The sequence below is a fragment of the Miscanthus floridulus genome, chromosome 12 (genome assembly GCF_019320115.1).
Source record: "Miscanthus floridulus cultivar M001 chromosome 12, ASM1932011v1, whole genome shotgun sequence".
NCBI lineage: Eukaryota > Viridiplantae > Streptophyta > Magnoliopsida > Poales > Poaceae > Miscanthus > Miscanthus floridulus.
Genome location: NC_089591.1, coordinates 67,689,563 through 67,707,706, shown reverse-complemented (window position 1 = coordinate 67,707,706; position 18,144 = coordinate 67,689,563).

Below are 18,144 nucleotides of genomic sequence, written 5' to 3'. Positions count from 1 at the left end.
TTGTTACTATAGTGTCTTGCACTGTTGGTACAGCAACAACAGGTAGCATGAAGAATGGCTCCTGAACCATAGGAGTGGGCACATATACCCGCCTCTTTTCAAAACTAATTTCTCGCGCTACCATGCTCCCCCTGATCATATCATCCCCCAAGAAGACAACATGTCTTGTTTCTACAAACTTTAGTTTGTCTGTCAGGACAATAGAAGCGATAACCTTTTGAGTTTTCTGAATAGCTAATAAAATGGTAACTGACTGTCTAGGAGTCTATCTTCCCTATGTTTAGGTTAAAGACTTTTGCCTTAGCTAGACAACCCCACACACGTAAATGGTTAAGTGAGGGTTTCTTTCCTAGTCCACAATTTATATAGTAGTTTTGGGCATCGACTTGCTTAGCACTCGATTCAGAATATGAATGACGGTTTTTAATGTCTCCATCCATTAACTTATCGGTAGGGTAGAGTAACTTATTATGCTTCTAACCATATCCATTAAGGTACGGTTACGTCTTTCACCTACTCCATTCTGCTGAGGCTTGCTCGGTGTAGAATACTAGGTAACTATGCCATTTTCCTATAAGAACCTTGCAAAGGGTCCAGGAACTTGGCCATATGGGGTGTGTCGATCGTAGTATTCTCTCCCATGGTCGGACCTTACTACCTTAATCTTTAAGTTGTGCTGATTTTCTACTTCAGCCTTGAATATCTTAGATTTATCCAACTGTGGGGGTAAAGCCCCCGGTACCCACAAGATAAGACATGGGCCACGCCCAAAGGTGGCCCAGTCCACAAGATCAAGGCGTGCACCGCAAGACATCATGAAGATATGATTTATTGTATAATACCAAATATGATATTTTCCTTGTAACCCTACCTCTCTAGAGTATATAAGGAGAGTCAGAGGTCCCTTAGACGGGATATATCGAATCTGATATATAGTCAATACAAAATAATAGAGCATAGGATATAGGGTGTTACGTCAAGCTGATGGCCTGAACCTATACAAATCTTGTATCTTTTGTCTCTGTTACCATCTGGTTCATATCACGCGCCCCTCCACCGATTCATCTACTGCCATGGGTATACCCCTCGGTAGATTACCGACCAGATTTCATCGATAGTGGCGTGCCAGGTAGGGGGTATACACGCTGATCCTTGGAGAACCACATGGAAATTTCTTTACCAACATCATCTGTGGTGACCTTGGTTCCGGCGGTGGCAGTTTCTTCAACAACATAGATGTGTTCTTGCTACGAGTTTAGGGTCGAGCGCTGCTGTATCGGAGTCAAGTGGCGTTGATACTCTATGCCAAACGAAAAGATGGAAGCATCTATGTGGTATCTACGTGGTCATGCAAGCTATCGTCACGACGGCTTTAGAAAGCTAAGTCATATTCTTTGTTTTCAATGAAATATCCTTTGGTTCTTTATCTTCGAGTCGCCTTGTGAATATTATTGAAAATAATCTCATAGCACGTCATGATCTTTTGCGTCATCTCATGGCAGCGCTCGTTGCTTGTCGCCGCAACCATCATCAACAGCTCGCTACGGCCCTTGGTTTCTAGCGGCGGCGCGTAAGGAATGCAGGATCAAGCAGTGGCTCGATACTTTGCGGCCTGATTGACTCGGCGGCAGGGTGCAAAGGAACCATCTCGATGCCCTCTCAAGATTCAGCTATAACACAACATGCCAGGCCCATGCTAGGCTTCCGATCTACAGTAACATGCAAGGCTGAATTTGCATGTACGGGCGTATGCACTCATATAGCGTATGCATGTACGAAGGATGCAAGCCCACACACGCGCAGCTGCTTGATGACAAGCTAAGTCAGTGTTTCTTTTTTCTGATTAACCATTCTATTGCATGTATGCTGCTTCATCTGCCTTCATGATTTCCCACAGCTTCCACGGTGACACGACGTCTTGGTGCATCTCATCCTAAACTCGCTGGCAGCATATACATGATATTGACGTCGCTACGATTCCATGCATAGCTGTCAAGCGAGCCGCCCGAGCCATCAAGCGAGCCGCTAAGCGAGCTGCCCAAGTCACCGACCAGTAATATAAGGACAACATCGCCCAGGACTACTCGCTTCGATCACCTGCCGCGTCGCAATGATGATCGCCGTGAAGAACAGCACTATGACGCCACGACCGCCGCCATGACGACAGGCCAGAAAGCTCGAGGGCCGGGCAATTTTATCGACGTCGACCAGATAACGTCATACGCCACAGATAAAATGTTATGTCTAAAGATAAGTACCTTTTTATATATATGAATATTTAATAAAGTTTTCACCATGATGTTTCTTCATACTATTGTCTACATGATTATTGTCCAAATGACTTTTCTCCATGTATATCATCTTAAAGATGACATACGCTTTCGCCTCAATGGCTCCCCAAACAGCCACGTTTACGCTTGTGCTCTCCAGAGACAGCCCTATCTCTGACTTCTCCCTACACGTGCATGAGCGTCTGCCCTATGCGTTATGGGTGGTCGGCAGTGGCTCCTCGATGATGCCTATATTCCTAAGCGTGCACAGGAGCTAAGCTCCTTACACCATGGGGTGTGGGATAGCCAGGGCTAGGGGGCTCAACCAATAAAGTAACAGCTCAGGGTAGTTTATATTAAATATAAACACATCTACAAAAAAACTTAATGTTTACAATATATTTAAGATATTCTTCATCAACTCGCCGACCAGCCACTGTTCTCACTTGCATTACCAAAAATAGCCCTATTCTTGATGTCACTCCTACACGTGCATGAGCGCTACCCCTCTGAGTTATGGGTGGTCGGCAGTGGCTCCTCGGCGACGCCTATGCTCTTACGCGTAAACAGGCGCTAAGCACTCTATGCTATGGAGTATGGGCTAGTCGGGGTTGGTGATGCGATACAGAACCAACTGGCAGAAAGTTACTCATATTTAAAATATGAACACTTCATATAAACATAATGTCTATCTATTCCGCTCTGCTGCCTTCATCGCCGAGTTCATATATTTATTTTTACATCATGTACTACTCATTCTACATATTTATTATAGGATCATTGTCCGGGTGGTCGCACCACGTGGCCTTGGACTTCTCCACCGATCAACTGGTCAGACCGCTAGGTTCATGGACTTCATCACCGACCAGTTGGTTGGACTGTTCGGCGTTCACTTCTACTTGGCGCTAACTTCGCCGCCAACCAGTTGATTGAGCTATTCGGTGCTTGATTCTTTGCCAACCAACTAGTCCAATTGTCCATCGCTTCATCGTCTACTACGCTGGGGGCTCGCCAGCTAAACTGGGGACTCCTCGGCATTTGGATTGTTCATCGCTTCGTCGTCAACCACGCTGGGGGCACACCAGCTAAGCTGGGGACTCCTTGGCGTTTGGATTCTTCATGCAAGCATCAGCCAGCTAAGCTAGGGACTCCTCGATGTTTGGATTCTTCGTGTAAGAGTCGCCAGCTAAGCTAGGGACTCCCTTGGCGGTCAGATCTTGTTACATCTTATCGGTGTGCTATCAACTTGCTCCATGCTATTCGGATCAGGGTGTTGATCTTAGGTAGCACTGTTTAGGTCTTGACATGCACATGTCAGATGATGTCGACAAGCTTTCAGATTTATTTTCTTTGACCCTGCTACAAGATTCATTCTTCATCTTTCAGCAGGCTCGGGGACTAAGTGGCTATACTTCACCTAGCGGTGAATGTAGTGTCTTTTCTTAATTTACCCTCCTTATTGACTAAATCATGGATGATTTCTCGCAAACGGAGTCTAACTGGCTACACTTCGCCTAAGGTGAAGAATTTTGAAATTTTTATCTTAAACCCCTTACATCCTTCTGGCAAGCCTTACTTGGCTAAGTCTAAGATCTGCATATCAGTTAAACCGGCCGGCTTCAACTTTCACCACTTAGATCACCAGTTAAACTAGTCGGCTTCGACTTCCACCGCTCGGATCACCGGTTAAACTGATCGGCTTCACGTCAAACTGCTTGGACTTATTCAAGACAGCGTTGCTCAAAGGATACAAGATGCTTGGGGACAAGCTGTGGGGGTATGGCTCCCGGTATCCACAAGACAAGACATGGGCCGCGCCCAAAGGTGGCCCAGCCCATAAGATCAAGGCGTGCACCGAAAGACTACATGAAGATGTAATTTATTGTATAATACCAGATATGATATTTTTCTTGTAACCCTACCGCTCCAGAGTATATAAGGAGAGGCAGGGGTCCCCTAGATAGGATATATCAAATCTGATATACAATCAATATAAAATAACAGAGCACAGGATGTGCGGTGTTACGTCAAGCTAGCGACCTAAACCTGTATAAATATTGTGTCTTGTGTCTCTGTTACCATTTGGTTCGTATCACGTACACCTCCACCGATTCATCTACTACCATGGGTATACCCCTCGGTAGACTATCGACCAGATTTCATCGACACCAACGCTTTCTGATCTTTCCTTAATTGGATAAATATAGCCAAAACGAGAATAATCATATGTGAATGTTATAAATGAATCATAACCATCCACACTCTTCAGAGGAAAAGAATCACAGATGTCTGTGTGAATTATTTCTAAAATTCCTACTGCTTCGTTTGGCATCTTTCTTTATTTTCTTAACGTGTTTTCCTTTTATGCAATCAATGCATTATTCTAAATCTAAAAATTCTAAAGGAGGAAGAATTGATTTCTTAATCAATCGCTCTATTCTCCCCCTCGAAATATGGCCTAAACGACAGTGCCATTATTTTGAAGAAGTATCATGAACTCTTTTCCACTTATTACTTGCATTCATAGACTGAGGAAGAATTCTCATTCACAGTGCTCATAGTATTCACATTCTCAGAAAGTGATACTAAATAAAGCTTGTCTTGTCGGAAGGCAATACCAACACACTTATTATTATACACAATCCGACATTTGCCATTACCAAAATGGCAATCATAACCATCATCGTCATGTTATGAGACACTTATCAAGTTTCTACACAAAGAGGGTACATAAAGAATATCTGAAAGCTAAAGTCTAAAACCATCATCTAATTATAGAGAAAGATCTCTAATGGCTTTAACTTCAGCTTCAACTCCATTTGCAACTTTAATTCTTCTTTCTCCTCTTTGCAGGGTCATTCTCGTATGGAATCCCTATAATAAATTTACAATATGAATAGTTGCTCCTAAATCAATCCACCAAGTAGATTCTGCATAACTTAAAAACAAGGATTCATCTATGAATGTAATGATATCCTCACCTCTGTTTAGAAGGCTCTTTAGAAAGTCTAGATAGTCTCTCTGATAATGTCCATGCTTCTTGCACCATTTACACTGATCCTTCTTAACTTAAGAATTATTGTTCTTTTGAGGGGATTTTCCTTGAGGTTTGGCATTCTTATTGAAATTCTTCTTTTTGTTGTCCTTCACAAGGTTAGCAGAGTCACCCTATGAGCTTTTCAACCTCTTCTCTCCTTGAACACATATTACAATGAGTTTCTCTATATCCCACTTATCGGGCTGAATGTTGTAATTTACAATAAAATTTTCATATTCCTTAGGCAAAGAAGCAAAAACCAAATGAATAAGGAACTCATCCTTGAGCCCTAAATTCATTGGCTTCAGCTTCGAAGTCGTGTTGCTCATCTTCAGTATGTGCTCTCTGATACCGCAACCAGTGTATTTCTCATTGAACAATTTCTTGATCAAAGTATTGGCATAAGCCTTTGAAGAGCCAGTGAACTGACTCTCCACTTTCTTAAGATACTCTGTGGTGGTATCACAATCTGGGATATACCCTCTTATAGCATCTAAAATTGTGGACTTAACCACCATCAAGCACTTGCGGTTTGAAATATCCCATTTCTTACGTTCAAGGTCATATTTCATCTGCACTTTTGCATGATCTCACTGTCGAGCAGTGAAATTAGCAACAGTCTCATTTTCTTCCCTCACCGGGTCCACTGGTCCAGTAGGACACGGGGAGGTAAGCGCTAGGTCATTTTCGGATAGCGCAAGTGCTAGTTCGTACTTCTCTCGTCATACCCTATAGTTGCCCCCTTCAAGAGGTGGTATGTGCGAGATAAATGCCATTGGATTGAGTCCTGAAAAACACCATCAGAGATAGTGAAAAAATATGACATCATAATTGCATGCTTTAATTTAACGTTGGTCAAAATTAAAATATGCAACATTCTTATACACTAATTCTACATCATCGTTGGGCAGAAATAAAATTAATGCATGGAAAACTTAAGAATAAACATTATAATATTGCTATTATCTACGTTGGTCAGAAAAATAATAATATTATAATTTACCGACTAAAAATGACTGCTCTTCAAATTAAATTCTCCCATTGGTTCAAATTTAATTAGAAGATAATATACTTTAAGATTGCAGCAGAAACATGAAAAAATTCATTATCTATTTTTAGAAGCATTTAACTTTTCTCATCTACTCTCTGAGAAAATTATCCCGTTGGTTCAAATTTTAACAGAGATTTAAACTAGACAAAAATCAACAAAAAATTGCTTCTGAAAAAGAATAAAACATAAACTCGGAGTTCACTATTCATTTGGCCCAGACATGATGAAACAGTCGCGGCCCACGTCCGCACGCGCGGCCCAGCGCCGCGAAATCGGCCCACTACGCACGCGCGCGCAGCTCCTCCCCTATGCCCAGGCCACAACCTAGGCCTAGGCCAGGATTTCCCACGCCCGCCTGAGCCTAATCTAGGTCCAGCGAATCGCGGTCGTTGCCCACGATCGAACGGGCGGGCGATGTTTGCGCGAGAACAAAACGCCCCGCCGAGGCGCGGGCGCCCTAACCCTAAGTCATTCTCGCCTCCCTCCGTCTCCTATCCTCAGCGCAGCCGGAAGAGAAAAGAGAGAGAGCAACGTAGCGGCGTCGCCACCGGTGCGTGCGCTTCCCTAGGCTGAGGGCGCCGCCATCGAGCGGTCTGGGCAACGGTGCCCTCATCCCCCATACGCGCTGCAGTGGAGCACGACCCCCAAAACCCTAGATTTTACCATCGCCGCCGCAGGTCCCTTCACCAGAGCGTGCGCTCCCCAGTGGGTGAGCGCGCCGTCATCGAGCGGTCCTGTGACGGTGCCCTCGGCTAGACTCGCGCGCACGGCGGTGAGCGCAGCTTGGCTTCTCCCCGCGCGCCGGTAAGGCGGCGGCGGAGCTCCTTCCCACGCGACGGCATGATTCTACCCAGGCGACGATGGTGGTGACGCGCGGCGGTGAGTCTAGGTAGGTCCTCCCCTCCTTCGTCCTTACTCTAGGGTTAGGGTTAGGGTTTTGGGTTGGGGTCCGATCCTTTTCTTCGAATCGAATCCCCTCCTTCTACTCTTTTACTCGGTTTTCTACCCCGATAAGCTAGATCTACCCTTAGTTAGGCGATTGATACCATTGATAGAATAACAAAATCATCTAGCCATAGATCTAGCATAAATACTGACATCTGATTAAATAGCAAACCCTAGAATATGCTAGTGCTAGAAACAGAGAGAAAGAGAGAGAAGGGTTGTGGAGGTGCAAACCATAGACTGCATTCGTAGAAGACGAGCTTGCTATGGGGTGCTTGTTGGTGGCGCGGTGAGGTCCGACGGTTAAGTCGCAGAAGTAGTGGCGGCGATGCAGAGGCGGCGGTGGCCGGTGGCGGTCTTTCCGTCACTGACAACGCTCCCTCACTGGATGGGCTTAGGGTTTAGGGACTGTAGGTGGGGTGTCTGGCGGCTCAGGTGAACCTCGTGTCTTGTACCCCAGTCCCTACCTCTCTTTTATAACGCTGTGCGATAGGGCCCATCAACCATGGAGCGGTTAGACGCCTCCGATCAGTTCACGGACCCAATAGTCCGACCAATTGGTGGAGATAGCTTCAGGTTGCCGAGCGGTGCACCGATGAGGACGCCGATGAAGTTGCGGAACGTGCGGACCTTTGTGCCTGGCGCCATCGGCGGCGAGGTGCTCCATGCATGATGCTGTCAATGCTGAGCTCCGCCGCGACGTCCTCCGCGCTCGATGCACCTTGGTGTCCAGCAAGGGGGCGCCGCCGCGACGTCATCTGCATCCGCGGCCGTCTCAAGGCACGCGGCGCACTTGTCGTGGAGCGCCGGGTTGAAGTTCGCGTTCCTGAGCAGCAGCCTCTTGGCGCGTACGCGGATAGCACGGCCACCACCATGCTGGTGGCCACCTCCTCCACCTCCTTCATGGCCAATGGCGGCGGCAGCGTCGATGCATGCTTGCTTGCTTGCTGGGGCGACTGAGAGGAGCGGCGCGCGGCACACTCCCGCACGAGCAGGTCACCGAGGGAGGACGTGCGTGGGCGAAGGGGTAGCCAGCGGATAAGCGTTGAGCATTTTTTTAATGGTGTGTACTTATCCACTGGTTTCCCCATTGTTCATTGGATTTGGGCAAATGGATATGGGTGAAATTGGGAAGGGTGAGGAACGGGGATCAGTAAGATGGGTTTGGGTTTGGACAAGCTTGGATTTCTCCAAACCCTCCCCAACGACAGGTAATGCGCGGATCGGATGCAAGTGCAGCGTCAGGCTCCTACTGCCTAGTGTCGTGCAATCCGATGGTTATGTGACACAGAATCGCGGGTGCGCGCAAGTGCGGGCCGTGCAGGCAGTGCCCCCGTCCTGAAGGAGACCTGTGTAAGGGAAAAGCGGCGACAATCGTTGCTGTCGCGTCGCGCTAAGGATCAGCCGACCAAAGAGAAGAGGCATCCACTATCCAGGCCAAGATTTGACACGGGAGCTGTGAGATGGCCAGATGGGGTTGCATTGCAGTTGGGAGCTCGCCCGGTAGCAACGCGACGTTCTGGATCGATAGCGTCCAAGAGCTACCAGATCGATTCGTCCCATTCCGTCACTGTCCCTGGTTGATACAGACGCAACGTCATCGCTGTCATGTCATTATTTACTGTTGTCACAGTGTACTTCCTTTGTACCAAAATATAAATATCTCGCTTACTGAAGAAGTTTGATTTCTCGACCAGCAATATATACTGTTTTGGTTTTGGAATGAAGAGAGTAATTACGAGCAAAATAATGAATGCAGATTGAACTGGCCGCTTGATGTGCTTTCAGTTTTGTTTTGTTTTGTTTTTTAATTCACCATCTTTACTATATTTATCAGATGTATTTAGACTTGCAGATTTTTTTAGCAAGATTTAGACATGGAGTTTTTCTTTTTTGAGAAATATTAAGACTTGGAGTTTTTTTTTGAGGGGAATTAACCTGCCGTTTCTCTTGATTGGGCTTTTATGGGCCGAGGGCCTCGGTCCACCAAGTAGTATACGTAATAAATCCTTCTTCCCCTTTCGGCCTTGGGCCGAGGGTCTCCGACTCGTTGCCGTCAGCGGCTGCGTTAACGAAGCAGACAATAGAGATGCTCTAGTATTAAACTTAATGGAAGTGCTATCCCGTTTCAAAAAAAACTTATATAACGTGCGCTTGTAATGGAATATATATTTTCTTACATATAATCACCTAATAGATCACTTGTGGTTAGGAGTTTATTCAATGGCTGTAACACACATTTTAATCTGACTCTATATAGTGTCTAGACTCACGCTACTCTAATTTATGAGTGCATACTCTCTTCGTCCCAAAGCAAGTGTCATTCTCGTTTTTCGAGGAGTTAAATACTTTTGACTTAGATCAAAAACATATAAAAATTATTAATATTTACAATACATAATTAGTATCGTTAGACCAAATACATATAAAAGTTGTTTGGTTGTCAGGCACCTAATATTGGGGTACCAAACGAGGTGGAACTAATAACCATTGAACGTTGACACTTCCGGTCAGACGAGAACACTACTACGCTTCTTGCCCGAACGACGGAAGATTGGTTCCGCCTCACCCGACCACCGAGGGCTGGCTCCGCCTCGCCCGACCCCCGAGGGCTAGGCTCCGTCTCGCCCGATGGCTAGGAGCGGGCTCCGCCTCGCCCGACTTTTGTCCCACAGTGTTGTTGGCGCCGCCATTAGCCCTCGAACGCGGATACTAACACAAACATACGACAACCACTACGATCCAAGATAGAATTCACATCACCTATAGTGACGGACACAGGGTCACTTCTCGGTCTACTCCCCGAAGGGTCACAGCTTGGCCCTCTGACATGCCGCACCCTCCGCCGACGCAGGATGGGACGCACCCACTTGCTGATAGAAGTTAGGGCATGGCCCTATAAGGATCAACAAACACGCCATCCCTGGGACGGTCTGCCATTTTAGCAGGGCAGGCACACGGGAAAAGGAAGACCCGGCTCCCCCGAAGGACCTTCTCCACCTTTGGTTTTTTCCTCTTTCTCCCATCTATAACCCCTACTCCCCCTTAGTCTATAAAAGGGAGGGCAGGGCACCCCACTAAAGGGACCGACTTTTGACAGATCAATTCAACATAACACACAGCCATGCAGCAACTGAGCTCTTGGCGTCCTTTCGACCATTCAATAAGAGACTTGGGACCTGTCCCTCTATCGACCGTTTGTACCCCCTACTATGAACCTTTTTGGTACTAATAACACGAGCAATAGCAGACTGGACGTAGGGACATTCAGCCCAAACCAGTATAAACCTTGTGTCCTTTAGTGCACCATTCAGGCCTAACGCGCAACAATTATAAATTTACTAGGCGGTGTTTGTTCGAAACACCGACAGTTGCGCGCTAGGTAGGGGCCTTTGCGCATTCCAAATCAAGCCTCGGATGGCTAGCCGCACAATCAGCTGGGTCCTGGGCACACACGTGCATTTCGGGGACCTAGACTTTCATCGTCACGGTGGGAGGAGAGTTGGCATTGGCCCACACCGCCATCCAGTCTCTCCCCTCCGTCAGCTTCAACAATGGGAGGCTTGAGTGCTGGCCCGGTGACTCCCCTAGACCCCAGGCTTCTAGGGAGGACCCACGCCCCTCACCCTCTCTCTAGAACACTCCACACAGAGCACCCCGATGGTGCTTCCATTCGGTCTCCGCAACGCCGCGGCGACCATTAGCCACCTTGTGGCACAACGCACGATCCCATCCCCCGCGAACAACGAGTTCATGGGGATGATCGAAAGCATCATGGAATCCCTCCACGGCCTCCTCGTGGAGGGGCCATGGTCGGACTCTGGCTCTGACTCCAGCAGGGGGAGCCATCACCCCTCCTAGGAATGTTTCATGGCGGAAACCCCTGAGGGACACGTCAAAAGCATCTCCGTGAAGGAGACTACTCCAGCAGGCAACCCCGACGGTGGAACCGAAGGAAGGACAGCGGCCCCACCTCACATAGGGGTGGAGTAGCTGAGAGCCCAAAAGCAGGAGATAGACGAAGCTGGACAACAGCTTGTTCGGGAGTACATGGAGGTCGATCAGGAGATCGAACGCCGTGGAAACGGTGGGCGCGCACACGCCGTGGCCCGTGACATAAACTGAAGGATCATCACCGATGATGAAACCCTTCCTCACTTCACTTGGGCAAGCCAGAACATCGTCGCCACAATAGCCTTGCTTCATGGCCTCCCAAAGGCCGCGATGCCCGAGGATCATTGGGCCCACCGTGAAATACGCACGCTGCTCGAGCGTGCAGCGGCGTAGCAGGCGGAAAGCTCGTTGTCCCAGCGACGCGAGCTCGACACCAGCCAGCGTACACCCTCGGTACGTCTCACCAGGGATGCATCAGTCCACCAAGCACCACAAGGCGGTGGGCAGCGCGTTGCGACCTAGATACATCAGCGTCTATGCCGTAACCGTGACGCACGTAGCACCATCGATGCCCGTAGGTGCACCTACAACGATTCAAGGGAAGGAGCACGCCGCGGCTATCATCCTCAATGCGGTGGATGCTACAACAGCGACGAGGACCGGAGCCCGAGCCCTGGCCTCCTAGGGCCTCAGGCCTTTAGCTGGCATATCCTCAACGCTGTGTTCCCGCCAAGGTATTGACCACCTATCAATATCCCTAAATACTCTAGGGAGACAAACCCTAGCCTCTGGCTTGAAGACTATCGGCTTGGCTATCAAGCCGGTGGTACGGATAATGATGACTTCATTATCCACAACCTTCCACTATTCTTGGCCGATTTGGCCCGGGCATGGTTGGAACACCTGTCATCCAACGTAATCCTGAGTTGGGCAGATCTGAAGGAGATCTTTGGGGGAAACTTCCAAGGCATGTACAAATGCCCTAGGAACCCATGGGACCTCAAGAACTACCATCAGAAGGCCGGTGAGACCCTCTATGGGTACATCCAGTGCTTCTCCTAGCAGTGCAACGAGCTCCCTAACATCGCCGACACCGACGTGATAGGAGCCTTCCTATCTGGGATGAGCTACTAGTCCTTGGTTCATAAGCTAGGACACAATGGCCCATGAACCACCAAGGAGCTCCTAGACATCGCCACCTACCATGCCTCAGGAGAAGAGGCAGTCGGAGCGATCTTCGATTGCCTCGAGGGCAAGGCAAGGAAGGACGAGGGTGCCGGTGAGGGCACCTCTAATCGTTCTACCAAAAGGAAGAACAAGAAGCAATGGCGCGAGGACTCGCTCGTGGCCGCTACTGACCATAAGGGTGGTCGGATGCTCACGGAGGGCACTCCAAACCACTTCGAAAAATTACTCAAGGGGCTGTGCCCGAACCACGTCTTTCCCGTAAAGCATCTGCCTAAGGACTGTGGCCTCATGCGGAAGTTGTTGTCCGAAAGCTCCAACAAAGCAGAGCAGGTGAAGGAACCTACCCCCACTGTGGATGACAATGAGGAGAAGGACAATGACTTTCCAACACCGGATGAATGTCTTATGATCTTTGGAGGATCGGCAGCCTATGACTCCAAACGCCATCAGAAGGTCGCACGCCGCGAGGGCTACATGGCCCAATCAGCCACACCTCCCTTCCTCCGGTGGTCGGAGTCTGCCATAACCTTCGATCGTTGACCTGAAGTGACTCACCAAGGTATTGATGGACGAAGGCAGCGGCCTCAACATCATGTACGCTAAGACGCTCGACGAGATGGGCGTCGACTAGATGAACCTCCACCCAACCTAATCACCTTTTCACGGCATCATGCCCGAGAAATAGGCCATGCCACTAGGATAGATCGATCTGCCCATCACCTTCGGGGATCAGTTCATTTATAGGACTGAGACCCTCAACTTCAAGGTGGTTGGGTTCCCCGAAACCTTCCACACCATCCTAGGATGACCATGCTACGCAAAGTTCATGGCCATCCCCAACTACACATACTTCAACCTAAAGATGCTAGGTCCCCATGGGGTCATCACCGTCGGCACCTCCTTCCAGTGGGCCTACGAGTGCGAGGTCGAGTGTTGTGGCCACGCCACAGCAATCGTCACCTCCGGGGAACTCATTGCCCTCAAGGAGGAGGTCGCTGAAGAAGCGCCCAAACCGAAGAAATCGACCGGGTCATTTGAATCAGCAGAGGGCTCCAAGGGGGTCCTCATAGATCCCAGTAGCTCCGAGGGTAAAATGGTATGCATTGGTACCACGCTCTCCTCCAAATTGGAAAGCGCGCTTGTCAACTTCCTCCGTGACAACAAAGACATCTTTGCGTGGAAACCCTCAGATATGCTAGGCATTCCGAGGGAGGTCGCTGAGCATACCTTGAAAATCCATCCAGGCTCCAAGCCAGGTGAAGCAACGCCTGCATCGCTTCAACGAGGAAAAGAGCAGGGCCATCGGTGAAGAGATAGCAAAATTGTCAGCCGCTGGATTCATTAGGAAAGTACACCACCCAGAGTGGTTAGCTAATCCCGTTCTTGTACGAAAAAAGAGCAGGAAATGGAGGATGTGTGTTGACTATATGGGTCTCAACAAAGCATGCCCAAAGGGTCTGTTTCCTTTACCGCGCATAGACCAAATAGTCGACTCTACCTTGGGGTATGAAACCCTCTACTTCCTTAATGCGTACTTCGGCTACCATCAAATCATGATGAAAGAATCTGACCAGCTCGTGACATCTTTCATCACCCCTTCGAATCGTATTGCTATGTCTCAATGTCATTCGGTCTAAAAAATGCTGGAGCTATGTACTAGCGTTGTATGCTCAGATGCTTTGGGGACCTCATCGGGTGGATCGTTGAGGCCTACGTTGACGACATCGTAGTTAAGTCCAAACAGGTTGATCACCTCGTCGCTGATCTTGAGCAAACCTTTGTGAAACTTCGAGCAAATAACATCAAACTCAACCCCAAAAAATGTGTTTTTGGGGTCCTAAGGGGCATGCTGCTCGACTTCATCGTCTCCGAGCGCAGCATCAAAGCCAACCCAGAGAAGATTTCGGCCATCATGAGGATGGGCCTAATTCAGAACATAAAGGGGGTTCAGTGAATCATGGGGTGCCTCACCGCCCTCAACCGACTCATCTCATGCCTCGGTGAACGAGGTCTCCCCCTTTATCAACTCTTGAAGAAAGCCGACCACTTTGAGTGGACGTCCGAGGCCCAGGAGGCACTTGACATGGTCAAACTACTTCTGACAAAGCCTCCGATCCTAGTTCCTCCAAGCAACAGAGAACCCCTCCTGCTATACATAGTGGCCACCACGCAAGTAGTCAGCGCCACCCTGGTAGTGGAGCAAGAGGAAGAAGGGCACACGCTCAAGGTGCAGTGCCCTATGTACTTCATCAGCAAGGTACTATCTGACTCCAAGACCCGCTACTCCTAGATCCAGAAGCTCCTATACACCATCCTCATCACCAAGAGGAAGCTACGTCACTACTTCGAGTCACACCCCGTGACGGTCGTGACATCGTTCCCCCTCGACGAGGTCGTTCATAGCCAGGACGCCACAGGAAGAACTACAAAGTGGGCACTCGAGTTGATGGATCAAGGCATCACATATGCCTCCCGAACAGCGATCAAGTCCTAGGTGTTGGCTGACTTCATCGCGGAATGGACCGAGGTCTAGACACCACCAGCGATCATCGATCAAGAGTACTAGACAATGTACTTCGATGGGTCGCTGATGAAGAAGGGCACCGGCGCGGGGCTGGTCTTCGTATCACCCCTTAAGGTCCACATGAGGTACATGGTTCGTCTCCATTTCCCCTCATCAAATAATGTGGCCGAGTATGAAGTGCTCATCAATGGCCTACGAATCGCCATTGAGTTGGGCATCCGATGCCTCAACATCCGGGGTGACTCCCAGTTGATCATCAACCAAGTCATGAAGGAGTCGAGCTGCCACGACGCCAAGATGACTACGTACTGCCAAGAGGTCTGACGGCTGGAGGACAGATTCGATGGCCTCAAACTCAATCACATCCCAAGGTGCCTCAACGAGGCAGCCGAGGCACTTGCAAAAGCAACGTTCGATCGAGAACCGTTGCCGATGGGTGTCTTCGCTAGTGACCAACACAAACCCTCGGTGCGCTATGAAGGGTCAGAGCGGGCCAACGATGGCGCATCTAATCTAGCCCTGGGGGCTGACCAACCGATGGCTCCACCTAGCCCCGATGTCATAGAGCTTGAAGAGGATCCAGCGACAGAGCCCTCCTCCATTCAGCCAAGTACCAGCAGGCACTATGTCGGTACCACAACCGATGGGTGTGGGACCGAGCCTTCAACGTCAGGGACCTAGTTCTTCCGCCTCGTGCAGAGCAACAAGGACTGTCATAAGCTCTCCCTGCTCTGGGAAGGGCCATACGTCGTCATGGAAGTACTTCGACCAGGCGCCTACAAGTTGAAAACCATCGACGACAAGGTCTTCACCAACGCCTAGAACATTGAGCAGCTACGTTGTTTTTACCAGTTCTTGTCTTCAAAAAATCCCCAATCTTTAGTGACATCCGCCCCCTGCAAAGTGCTAGGGATCGGACCTCACTCGAGGGCTAATATAAGTATGTTTATCTTTGCAAACATTCTCTGTGTTTTCCCTCTTTTCTCTTGGTAAGTCCTAAAGGCTAGAATTTTGGGAACAAAATCTGAGTATAACTGGTAGGACTGTGGGAAACCCACGCCCTGGTAGCTATGGCCTCCTTGCTCACTAGTGTGATCAAAGTTGGCGCTCCTGCACTCTGAGTTTTTTGCGACCTTAACTATGAGAAGGGTCGGAAGGCACCAAAATCTCTTTTGCAAAAAGTGGGAGAAAAGCCGAAAAACTGTTTGCCGTAGCGAAAGTTGAAAACTTATTCATTTTTTCGCACAAAATTCATTGCTTACAAAGTGATTTCATCACAAAAAGGTCTAATGTATTCTTAAATACAAAAGGTTGTTCACTCGGGGGGCTTCCCCATCGACGAAAAGGTCTAATGTATTCGATTACAGTCTCTAACCAACTCTACTATGAGTACTACTACGGTCATCGCGCCACGCACCCCATCGATGATGTCCTACCGCTCCTCGGGATCCCCGAGGGCGCCATCATCTACAACATCAAGCACCACGTCGGTGATTGTGGTGCCTCCGCTAGGGCGTCCAGGGACTGTGCCATCATGATTAGCCGCAACCCTAACAATAGCACCTCCGTCGGGGCGTCTAGGGACTGTGCCATCATTATCAGCCACAACCCTAACAATGGCACCTCCACCAGGGCATCCAGGGACTACGCCATCATGATCACCCGCAACCCTGACAATGGCGTCTGCGCTAGGGGGCGTTTCCCACTGAAGAAAGGCTGCCACGAACGACTGACAAACCAACGACGCTCAACACTCTCCAGTCCACCTCCTCCTTTGGTAGAGGTAGCCCCTTCTCGGCAAAGGTAGCCGACACCATCTCATCTACAGTTGGATAACCTCTAGCTCGACATCATGCTCCGGATTCACGAGCAAATTTGTGAGTTGTTCTCTCCCTGGCATTACCCTCTCTCACTTAGGAACCGCCGCGACACACGAACGCCTTTGGTGGAAAGGAAGAAGAAGAGGTAGCGGCTCATAAGTAGGCGAAGGAATGGGATGAGAACTCTCCTCCCCCTCCCTATTTAAGGAAGAGGCACAATAGCAGAGGAAAGGCGAAAGGTTGGTGTGGGGGTATTAACCCCTATACCCTTACGGCTAAGCTTGGGCTGGCCTGGATCGATGAGTTCGGTCCACCCGAAAGGCGACGTGCGGTCCAGTTAACCTGATCGGAGTCCCGCACAAGGAATCAAGATGGATTTGGTGACCAAGTAGGATCCTGGTCAGTTAGAATAGGAATCCTTATCCAGCCACATATGACAATTGTAACTGACTAGGCTTAGTATCTAGATCTGTAACCCTGCTCCTCAGACTATATAAGGCGGGCAGGGGACCCCTCTAAAAAACATCTCTCATTGACATACAGCAATACAAAATCAGACGCAGGACGTAGGTATTACGCCTTCTCGGCGGCCGAACCTGGATAAAACCTCGTGTCTGTCTTGCGTCACCATCTTGTTTGAAGCTTGCGCATCTATCTGCCGATAATCTACTACCTTGGGCATACCCCTAGGTAGACTGCCGACCATATTTCGTCGATAGTGGCACGCCAGGTAGGAGGTGTGCGTACTGCTCTCCAAGCAAACAAGGTGGTCATCATCTCTGGCTCCATGGCTATGCCCAACGGCCTCACGTTCACTGTTGGCCAGATCACCTAGGACCACCGGCTCCGACGACTCCATCGCCATGACCACTGGAGGGAGGCGTGGATTCAACCTGCGCCGACGACTACTTCACCTGCATCAGCTATGGCTCCGACCACAGTGAACACGGCTCTGACCACGGTGAACACTGGCTCCGACCACGGTGAACACGGCTCCGACCACGACTGAATACGGACTCCGACCACGATGGATCTGGCTCCGACCACTGGTACATCTGGCTCCGACCACTGCCTACAGCCATGCCGACAACCCATCATCCGCTTCCCCGCTACAGAGGAAGGCAGATCGACAACACCAACCTGCTCGACTCTATCGATCGGGTCGGCATCAAACTCGCTGAAACCCTAGCTCTGGTAAGTACGATTCAAAGCCAACCTAATGAGCAGGTAACAGCTCCCCACAACAGATCTACCCGACCAGCTCGGACCAGTCGTCCTGCACGACTTGGAACAGATCTCGTGGTCGTATCTACTCCTGAGGGGCACTTCGCTCATCGCCAGCCAGCCTTCGCGACGAGTCTCTGACTCTGCGAGTATGAAGTCCCAACAGAGAACCACCAGGTCCAGCCCTACGG